The sequence below is a fragment of the Vicugna pacos genome, chromosome 14, assembly GCF_048564905.1.
Source record: "Vicugna pacos chromosome 14, VicPac4, whole genome shotgun sequence".
NCBI lineage: Eukaryota > Metazoa > Chordata > Mammalia > Artiodactyla > Camelidae > Vicugna > Vicugna pacos.
In genome coordinates this window covers 57,578,847-57,590,793 of record NC_133000.1, presented here as the reverse complement: position 1 = coordinate 57,590,793, position 11,947 = coordinate 57,578,847, and positions in this window count along the sequence as shown.

Sequence of the window (11,947 nt, the reverse complement as noted above, 5' to 3'; positions counted from 1 at the left end):
TATAATTAAACTGCTGAATGTTATAATGTATGAAAGTTGTTTAGAAAGTAAATCCTAAGAGTTCTTATCACAAGGAAAAGCATTTTTTCTTTTTCTTTAATTTTGTATCTATATGAGAATGATGAATGCTCACTAAGCTTATTATGGTAATTACTCCATGATGTAAGTAAAAAAAAATCATTATACTGTACACCACAAACATACAGTTTAAGTTGCTGTATATCAATTAGATCTTAATAAAACTGGATAAAAAATAATTTAAATATCAATGTAAAATGCAAATGTGATCCAGGTTGAATTTATTCTGTCACACAAAATGCTATTTTTTTATACACTCAGAATATTTAATCATTGTTTCAAGTATTCATAGATACAGACATAGAGCAGAAGATTTTTTTCAAAGTAAAAGACATGTTTTCTTTTTGTTCATTCCACGGATTGCTATTATGTTCCAAATTTATTCCACATTTTGAAATACAAAGAAAAGATGTTTAAACCATGTATAAAAATACCTTAGCTTTTGGAAAAATTGATATTAGTGTATTTTTCTGAATTCATTTTGCTGCTTGACTTTCATATACAAAGTTTGGATGATGGATCTGCATTTAACAACTCTGAGTAGGAATATCATGGAAATGACACTAAGTGTTATGACTTTATGAAAGAAGTAGGCAAACTAAGTTTCTCAGGTGAAAACCGGTCCTCAGTTGTTTTCGTAAACATATATTGGAACACAGCCAGATTTATTCATTTTCTTATTGTTTATGATTGTTTTAATCCTATAATAGCAAAGTTGAGTGGCTGTGACAGAGACTGCATAGTTTGCAAAACATAAAATACTTATTCCTCTAGAGGAATATTTTACTGACTTCTGCTCTATGAGAATATTGCAATTATCTCCACTTTACACAAGAGATAACTGAATCTCAGAGAATTAAATGTGTTCTAGAACACAAAACTGGTAAATTGAAAACTATGTTTATTGTCCATGTGAGTTTAACTTCCAAAGACACATAGGGATTATCTACAAAGGAAAGGAGATAGGCATTCCAAGCAGAGGAAACATGGTATTTCACGGAACTGAAGAGCACTGAGATTGGTGAAGCACCATTTTATTTTGGGTGGAGGGTAGTATGTCTTGTAAATGAGAAAGGCCCAGGATATGAAATTAGAACAGAAGGCAGGAGAAGGCTATCAGGGGCTCTGTGACTAAGCTAATGTGCTTGATCTAGATGCTTTAAATAAATGAGTAATGTGATCAGATTTGGTTTTTTTCAGGATGTCAACCTAGTAATATGGGAGATGAAGTAGTGAAGCCACTCTAGAAGCAGTGTGGTTAACTGAAGGGATATTAGCAAAAAGGAATTAAAGTATTATGAAATAATCGTGGTAAGAAAGATCAAGGGACTCTGTGCATGAATGAATTGCAGTGAAAATGTGGAGTATAGAATTACTGCAGACATCAGGGGTAAATGACAAGTTAATGGCTGTGCCTTATGCTATGATAAATATCAAAATTTAAAGAGAACACAAGAGGAGTTCCAGTTTGGGGTTGGGACAGAGGATTAATTCTTTTTTGGAAAGCTGGCTTCAACTGCCCGTTAGTATTTAAATGAAGTTACTTTGTGGTGACTTGGTAGGAGGTTGGCTAGGCAGATCTGTAGTTTTGATGAAGTTTTAACTGCATATATAGATTACAGATATCCACTGATATGATATTTAAAGCAGGATTGGTACAGAGTCAGGTCACTTTGGTAAGGAATACTAGATGGCTTCCATTTTGATAAATCAGATGCAGGTTCTGAGGGTCAAGCTTTTATTTGTTGTGTGATTCAAGTTGTTAATATCTTAGTTGTTGTTGATTTTTTAAAACAAGAGTTAAAGTAGTCTTAACTACATTACTCCACGTTTTTGAAAATATTTAAGACTACTTTAAGCAGACTTAACTACTCCATGAAGGGGTTATGGAGAGATCACACAGAGTGACAAGTGCAGAGTGGTGAAAGGGGAATTCCAGCTGTTAAGAGGCATGTAGAAATAAAAGAGTTCATGATGATCCTCAGGGAGGAAACGCTAGAAAACTGTGAAGAAAATAACTGCATATACATACACATACACATATACATGGCATATTGCTGGAAAGCTCTCACATTTTAGAAAGTAAAGCCACCAAGCATTATATTGCAGAAATGTTACAGTTTATCTCATTTCTCAGATGTCTGTATTTGGTAGGATGCTGTCTCAAGCTCAAGTGTGGCCACAGAAGGTGTAAAGGGATAATCTGACTCATTTTGCATAAACACAGCTCTCCTTTCTAACGCAATGTTTATTACCCATGTGTGTACATATGCACACACACACACACACACACACACACACACACACACACACACAGAGCAATAGCAACAGCAACAGCAAGGAAACAAAACTATGTAATACTGTGAATCCCCACAGCACGAACTATTTATAGCTCTCCTTAACAGTTTAACTGCTATTTCCTGACTTTCTCCTTCCCCCTTCATCTTCCTCCTGTCTGCCTCTCTTCTCCTTTCTTCTTCCTCTTCCTCTTCTTTTTCTCTTCCTCCTTCTCTTCCTATTTTTTTTTAAATCTTTTCCTTATCATTGGAGAAGAGAAAGGACTGACGTCTAAGTAATTATAAGCCAAAGCTTGGATATTTGAATATTAAAACCCAAAGCTCAAATGACAAGAACTGCCTATAAAGAGACTCAACCTTGTTTAAAGAGTACTCAGAAGCTCTGCTGTGTCTTTGAATTACTAAATTTCATCTAACTACCCTCGCCTTCTGCTCAGAGACTCTGAAACTCTAGTGTCCCAATTCAGGCCAGGTTTTTGTGTATAACACTAAAGCACAGCAATTTCTGGAACCAGAAGGGCTGCTTTCCTCATATCAAGCCATCCTTAGGAACACAAAAAAGCCTCATAGACTTTGCACACATAGAATCACAGACCTTGAATAAGCATAATTATTATATTGGATTATTCATAACTATAAATATATGATAAATCTGCTTATTTATTTAATATTGATTTTATTACATAATAATATAACATTATATTAGTGATAAAATTTTTCTTTTAATAAATATTGAGTATAAATAAAAATCATTCTTAAGATTCCCAGGTGATCTCTTAGTCCCTCCATTTTAGAAGAAACTATTTTTCCTTAAGTACCTTGTTTCAAAGCTTCTACAGGTTAACATTTTAAAACAATAAAAAAAAATTAATACTGTGGCTCACCAGTTCCTTTATGGTAAAACTCTACTTACTATATTGCCATACCAGCAACTCCAAAATTTTGATTAATGATAAAAACTTATTTACTTTTTTGGATTTTGTATTAATATATTTGCTAGCTTTCAATTTTCCATTTCTCAAGATAATGCCTCAAGCATTAATACATTATTCAGCTTTGTATTTTCAAGTATGAAGTGTTGTTATCACCCTTTTCCTAAATATATAGGTAACTTTCAAATACTACCTCATATATAAAGAGCAGTGAGGTGTGTGATACAATGTTGTAAATAATATTAAACGCTTGATTGGAAAGCTTTTCCATTTATATTTAAATATGTACATTTTTCTGTTTCTGCACATTCACTCCAAATAACAAGTAAAGTAATCCACACTGAAGAACTAACAGAAAATTTACTACACCCTATCCAGTTTCTTGTTGCTATTTTCTCTCAGTCTAGTGCAAAGTTCTCTCCTTTTAGAATGTTCTCTAGGGCTAGTTATAAAGAGTTTTTAAGTACAGGAAATAAACAGAGTAAATAAAAAACTCAAGATGCTTTAAATGCATTTAGTGAGTAACATAGATACTAATAAATTCAATATTTCAGTAGAATTGCTTCATCACACTTAAAAATAGATCATGTATCCCTAAATGTATAAAATCCACATGGAAAGTTACCTTCACATTTTATTATTCCAGTGGACAAACTGCAAGAAATGTGCTATATAGCTTCCAAAGCAAGGTGCACATTGAGTTAAGAGCTAAAAGTGAGTTAAAGGTTAAAAGTGAGATTCAATTCTAGAATATAAAAGATATAGAGCCCCAAAATAATAAAATGTATTATAGATTTTACTGTTGTATTTCCTAAGATAGTTTGCTCCAATTATGAATCCACTTGCCACATCTGTAAAAGTCTGCCAGCAGGGCTCTCCCTTGCATTATAATTTAGAAACAAGTAACAGTTTTTAAAAATTTTCTTGGAAGAAAACATTAACCCTGTAATCCCTAACGAACTACATACATTGAATTTCCAAAGCCAATGACCTATGCTTAAACCTTATCCCTGCTTGTGCCATTTTTTATGATCAAATCCTTATTAATCTATTAGTTATAAATGTTATTTAACATTGAAATCTATCATTTTTGTTAGTTAAAGAAGAATTAAATAACCAAAAATGCACACTACAAAAGTTTATAGCAATGATTAAATGTGCATTGAAGAGACTGCTCATATTTATTTTTAGCTATTAATCTTTTGGGCAAATTTTTATTTTTTTCATAAAATTGAAAAATCTGCCTTAAATTATTTGTTTTGCCTTTTTTAAAAAATAAAGTAATAGAGTAAATAATTCTCTCACGACAAAAAGAGCCCTGTATAATACATGGGTAATAAGAATATATACAAGTATACCTCACTTTATTGTGCTTTGCTTTATTGCCCTTTGCAGATACGGCATTTTTTTTACAAATTGAAGTTTTGTGGCAACCCTGGACAGAACAAGTCTGTTGGCACCATTTTGCCAACAGCATTTGCTCATTTCACGTCTCTTGTCTCACATTTTGGTCTTTCTCACAATATTTCAAATTTTTTCATTACTATTATATTTGCTATAGTGATCTGTGATCAGCGATCTCTGATGTTACTATTGTAACTGTTCTGGCATGCCATGAGCCACACCCATATAAAATGGAGATCTTAACCTATAAATGTTGTGTATGTTCTGACTGTTACAACGACAAGTTATTTTCCCATCTTTCTTCCTTTCCTCTGGCCTCCCTATTCCCCAAGACACAACAATATTGAAATTAGGCCAATTAATAACCCTACAATAGCTTCTAAGTGTTCAAGCGAAAGTAAGTGTTACGTGTCTCTCATTTTAAATCAGAAACTAGAAATGATTAGGCTTTGTGAGAAAGGTATGCTTAAAGGTAAGGTAGGCTGAGAGCTACCCTTCTTGTGCCACACAGTTAAGTTCGAAATGCAAAGAAAAAGTTCTTAAAAGCAACACAGAGTGCTACTTCAGTGAACATACAAGCGAGAAGAAAGCAAAACAGCCTAACTGCCAATATGGAAAAAAGTTTTAGCAGTCTGGACAGAAGATCAAACCAGCCACACCATTCCCTTAAGCCAAAACTTAATTCAGAGCAAATCTCTAATGCTCTTCAATTCTATGAAGGCTGAGACAGGTGAGAAAGCTACAGAAGAAAAGTTGAAAGTTAGCAGAGGTGGGTTAATGAGGTTTAAGGACAGAAGTTTTGTCTATAACATAAAAGTGCAAGGTGAAGCAGCAAGTGCTGATGTAGAAGCCGTGGCAAATTATGCTGAAGACCTAGCTAAGATAATTCAGGAAGGGGGCTATACTAAACTACATATTTTCAATGCAGACAAAACAGACTTATAGTGGAAGAAGATGTCATCTAAGACTTTCAGAGTTAGAAAGGAGAAGTTAATGTCTGGCTTTGAAGCTTCAAAGGACAGGCTGACAATCTTTTAAAAATATATATACATATATAAAATATATATATTTTAAGTATAAATGTATTTTATTGAAGTATAGTCAGTTACAAAGTGTCAATCTCAGATGTACAACATAGTGTCCCAGAGGCTGACAATTTTGTTAGAGGACAATGCAGTTGTTGACTCTATGTTAAAATCAATTCTCATTTATAATTAAAAAAATCCTAGAGCCCTTAAAAATTATGCTCAACCTAGTCTGCCTGTGTTCTATAAATGGAACAAGAAAGCCTGAATGATAGTCCATTTGCTTACAACACGGTTTACTAAATATTGTGAGCCCACTATTGACAGCTATTGCTAAAAAAAAAAAACACAAAAAATGTCCCTTTCAAAATATTACTGCTCACTGACAATGTACTTGTTCACCCAAGAGCCCTGATGGAGATGTACATGAGATTAATATTGTTTCCATGCCTGATAACACAACTTCCCTTCTGCAGCTCATAGATCAAGAAGTATCTGACTTTCAGGTCTTATCATTTAAGAAACATATTTCATCAGACTAGAGTTGCAATAGATAGTGATTCCTCTGATGGATCTGGATAAAGTAAATTTAAAACCTTCCAAAATAGAGTCACCATTTTAGATGCCATTAACAAAATTCATGATTTACAGGAAAACGTCAAAATGTCAACATTAACAGGAGTTTAGAAGAAGTGATTCCAGCCCTCAGGGATGACTCTAAGGGGTTCAAGATTTCAGTGGAGTGGAGAAAGTAACCGCAGATGTGGCAGAATTAGCAAGAGAATTAGAAGTAGAGCCTGAAGATCTGACTAAATTGCTGTCATTTCACGAAAAACTTTCACAGATGAGGAGTTGCTACTTATGGGTGAGAAAAGAAAGTGGCTTCTTGAGAATAAATCTACTCCTAGTTCAGATGCTGTGAAGATTGTTGAAGTAAGAACAAAGGATATAGATTACATAAATTTAGTTGATAAAACAGCATCAGGGTTTGAAAGTATTGACTCCAATTCTAAAAGAAGTTCTACAATGGGTAAAATGCTATCAAACAACATTGTATGCTCCAGAAAAATAGTTTGTGAAAGAGTCAACTGATGAGATAAATTTCACTGTCTTATTCTAAGAAATTGCCACAGCCACTCCAACCTTCAGCAACTACCACCCTGATCAGTCAACAGCCATCAACATTAAGGCAAGACCCTTTACCAGGCAAAAGAAAATAATTCACTGAAGGCTCAGAAGATAGTTAGCATTTTTTAGCAATAAAGTATTTTTAATTAAGATATGTACTTTTTTGGGGGGGTTCACTAAGAAATCAAACTTTTTGGGGATTTGGTTTGTTGAGGTGATCTGAAACCAAACTCCCAATATCTCCAAAGTATGCCTGAACTATAAAATAAAGTCTGCCATTAAATTCAAAATTATCTTGTTATTTGACAGTTATTTCTTTGGAGTCATTCTACAAAGCTTAGGAGCCTTACATGGGTTTTTGTTACTTTGTATAGTTACAGAGAGCTTCTCCTTGCTAGAATTTTTTTTTTATATTTCACTTTTTGAGCCCAATCCCTTAGTTAATTTTTTGGTTATGTAATTCCATCATTTCATAGAATGAAAAATATTTATTTGGTGTCAGAATAATACGGAGTCATTTCTACATTTTTACCAAGATAGTGAATTAAAAATTGGTCTTAAAGAGCCCTAGATGAATACATTATTAAGGCTATTTATTGTCATGAACAAACCAAAAGATTATTTACCTAAAATTCATGTGGGTGCTTGAGATTCAAACGGATATGAACATATCATGATAAAGGAACCAAAAAAGTTATAGACCTATGACTAAACACTTATATGGTATACATATGTTCTGGTTAATGAAAGATGTTATCAACACTAGAGGATGTATGAAGACAAATGTTGTTTTTCAGGGCAGATTAATGAAGTTATTCAGGATATATATGATTAGAAATTACTCTAGCACAGGTATTTTTATATGGTAGAGATTTTAACTGTAGTCCACATGGGCAATATATGGTGACAAATCAGTATGTCTTAATTTCCATCTGTGTTGTCCCTGGACTATTTATCAACTCTGCTGCCAAGAGCCTGATCACATATAGGAAAATGAGCCTACAGTAAAAAATGTCCTGTTTTATGTGGGTAATATGTTTCTGCACTACAGATTCAGTGTGGTGCTAAGAATCAGCTTGACTGTAAAAAATAACTCACTCTCAAATATGCTGAAATTCAGACAATTACATTTATATACATCCTTTAAATTAAAATTGGCAAATATAACAAATTTAAACAAATGTACTTAAATGACTGATAATAAATGACAATAAACAATAAATTTAAATAAACATTTAAATATTAATGTATGGATCTTCCTTAAAGATTAAATTTTTAAACTTTGAGCAAAATGAATAATTTTAAGTTGTGTACTTGTAACTTGCGTAGAACATTTGAGATGGGTATCCACAGAGCAGGCATGTTTCTTTTTAAATTTCTTTCTTTTCTATTGAAGTACAGTTGATTTACAATGTTGACTTAGTTTCAGGTGTATACCAAAGTGATTCAGTTATACATATATATATTCTTTTTTGGATTCTTTTCCATTATAAGTCATTACAAGATATCAAGTATAGTTCCCTGTGTCATATAGTAGGTCCTTCTTGGATATTTTACATATAGTAGTATGTATAAGTTAATCTCAAACTCTTAATTTATCCCTATCCTCCTTCCCCTTTGGTAACCATGAGTTTTTTGTCTATTTCTGTCAGTCTATTTGAGTTTTGTGAATAAGTTCAATTGTATCATTATTTTAGATTCCACATATAAATATCATACAATATTTGTCTTTCTCTGACTGACTGAACTTCACTTAGTGTGAAAATCCCGAGGTCCATCTATGTTGCTGCAAATGGTATTATGCCATTCTTTTTATGGCTGAGTAACATTCCATTGTGTGTGTGTGTGTGTATACATATGTGTATGTGTATATATATATATATATATATATCACATTCTTTATTCATTCATATGTCAATGGACATTTAGGTTGCTTCCATGTTTTGACTATTATAAATACTGCTGTTATGAACACTGGGGTGCGTGTATCTTTTCCAATTATGGTCTTCTCCAGACATATATGCTCACGGGTGGGAATGCTGGATCACATAATAATTCTATTTTAAGATTTTAAGGAACCTCTATACTGTTGTCCATAGTGGCTGCAAAAATTTACATTCTTAACAACAATATAGGAGAGTTCCCTTTACTTCACACCCTCTCCAGTGTTAATTACGTGTTAATTTTTGATAATGGCCATTCTGACAAGTGTGAGGTGATACTTCACTGTGGTTTTGACTTCCATTTCTCTAATAATTAGCAATGTTGAACATCTTTTCATGTGCCTGATGGCCACATATATGTCTTCTTTGGAGAAATATCTATTTAAAGCTTCTGCACATTTTTTGATTGGGTGTTTGATATTTTTATATTGAACTGTATGAGCTGTTTGTGTATTTTGGAAATTAATTCCTTGTCAGAAGCATCATTTGCAAATATCTTATCCTAGGTTGTTTTCCTTTTGTTATGGCTTCCTTTGCTGTGCAAAAGCTTTTGAGTTTAATTAGATCCCATTTGTTTATTTTTGTCTTTATTTTCATTACTCTAGGAGACAGATCTCAAAAAAATATTGCTGTGATTTATGTCAAAGAGTGTTCTGCCTGTGTTTTCCTTGAAAACTTTTATAGTATCCAGTCTTACATTTAGGTGTTTAGTCCATTTTGAGTTTATTTTTGCATGGTGTTAGAGAATGTTCTAATTTCATTCTTCTACATACAGCTGCCCAATTTTGCCAGTATCATTTATTGAAGAGACTGTCTTTTCTCCATTGTATATTCTTGCCTCTGTCATCATACATTAATTGACAAAGTGCATGGGTTTATTTCTGGGCTTTCTATCCTGCTCCATTGATCTAGGTGTATGTTTTTGTGCAAGTACCACAATCTTTTGATTACTGTAGCTTTGTATTTATGGTTTGAAGTCAGGGAGCATGATTCTCCCAGCTCTGTTCTTCTTTCTCAAGATTCTGTTTGGCTATTTGGGGTGTTCTGTGTTTCCATACCAATTTAAATTTTTTTTGTTCTAGTTCTATGAAAAATGCCATTAATAATTTTTAGGGATTTCACTGAATCTGTAGATTGCCTTTGGGTAGTATGGTCATTTTAATAATATTGATTCTTCCAATCCAAAAACACAGTACATCTTTCCATGTGTTTGTGTCATCTTCAGTTTTTTTCATCAGCATCTTATAGTTTTGGGGGTATGGGACTTTGCTTCTTTAGGTAGATTTATTCCTAGGTATTTTACTATTTTTGATGCGATGGTAAATGGCATTGTATTTGTAATTTCTTTTTCTGGTATTTTGTTGTTAGGGTATGGAAATGCAACAGATTTCTCTGTATTAATTTTGTATCCTGCAACTTTATCAAATTCACTGATGAGCTCTAGCAGTTTTCTGGTAGCATCTTTAGGATTTTCTATGTATATTCATCTGCAAACATGACGGTTTTACTTCTTTTCCAATATGGATCCCTTTAATTTCTTTTTCTTCCCTGATTGTTGTGGCGAGGACTTCCAAAACTAGGTTGAATAAAGGTGGTGAGATTGGGCATCCTTGTCTTTTTCCTGATCTTAGAGGGAATGCTTTCAGCTTTTCACCATGATGTAGGTTTGTCATATATGGCCTTTATTATGTTGCAGTATGTTCCCTCTATGCCCACTTTCTGGACAGTTTTTATCATAAATGAATGTTGAATTCTATCAGAAGTTTTTTCTGCATCTATTGAGATGATCACATTCAATTTCTAATTTTTTTATTCTTCAATTCATTAGTGTGGTATATCACACTGATTGATTTGTGAAAATGAAAAATCTTTGCATCTTTGGATTAAATCACATTTGATAATGGTGCATGATACTTTTAATGTATGGTTGGATTTGGTTTGCTAGTGCTTTGTTGAGGACTTCTGCGTCTATATTCATCAGTGATATTGGCCTGTAATTTTCTTTTTTGGTAGTATCTTTGTCTGGTTTTGGTATCAGAGTGATGGTGGCCTCATAGAATGAGTTTAGGAGTGTTCTTTCCTCTGTAATTTTTTGGAATAGTTGCAGGGTAGGGTTAACTCTTCTCTAAATGTTTGGTAGAATTAGCCTATGAAGGCATCTGGTCTTAGACTTTTATTCACTGGAATTTTATAAATTACTGATTCAATTTCAGTACTGGTAATTGGTCAATTTATATTTTCTATTTCTTCCTGGTTCAGGCTTGGGAGATTGTACCTTTCTAAGAATTTGTCCATTTCTTCTAGGCTGTCCATTTTATTGGCATATAGCTTCTTATAGTATAGCTACAAAACAACTGATGGATCACTGAATAAATCAAAGAGGAAACAAAAAAAATCTAGAGACAAATGAAAATATGGTGATCCAAAACCTGTGGAATGCAGCAAAAGCATTTCTAAGAAGGAAGTTTATAGTGAAACAAGTTTACCTCCGGAAATAAGAAAAATCTCAAACAACTTAGCTTTACACTTAAAGAAACTAGAGAAAGAAGAACCATTAAAACTCAAAGTTAGTAAAAGAAAAGGAATCATAAAGATCGGATCAGACATAAATGCAATAGAGACTAAAAAAAAATTCAATTAAAACTAAAAGCTGGTTTTCTGAAAAGATAAAAAATAAAGTAGTAAACCTTTAGCCAGACTCATCAAGAAAAAAAAGGGAGAGGGCCCAAATCAATAAAATCAGAAATGAAAAGGAAGTTACCAGCAGTCATGTGTTTAGATGGACTTTTCAGTGCTCCTCTCTAATGCATAGTGTGGACCCAGGTACCAGAGAATATGATGAAAGGCAATGGTCTGATGGCCTTTACAGTACATAACATAGTCACATTTCCTGCCCACATTGTAATCATTTTAATCTCTGCACCATAACAATGTTGTATGATCCAGCAATGATTATCCAACCATTGAATTCTTCTGTTTAAGAATTTCATCATGATTAGGTTAATGACTGTGCTAAGATAAATGAGCAGATTAGCAGTAGTTCAAACAAGAGGCCCCTATCAGTTTCAAGACTTACAGAATCTCTCACAGTACACAAATTTCAGCATGTAAAGAAACCTTAATATTCAACTAGGAAGATT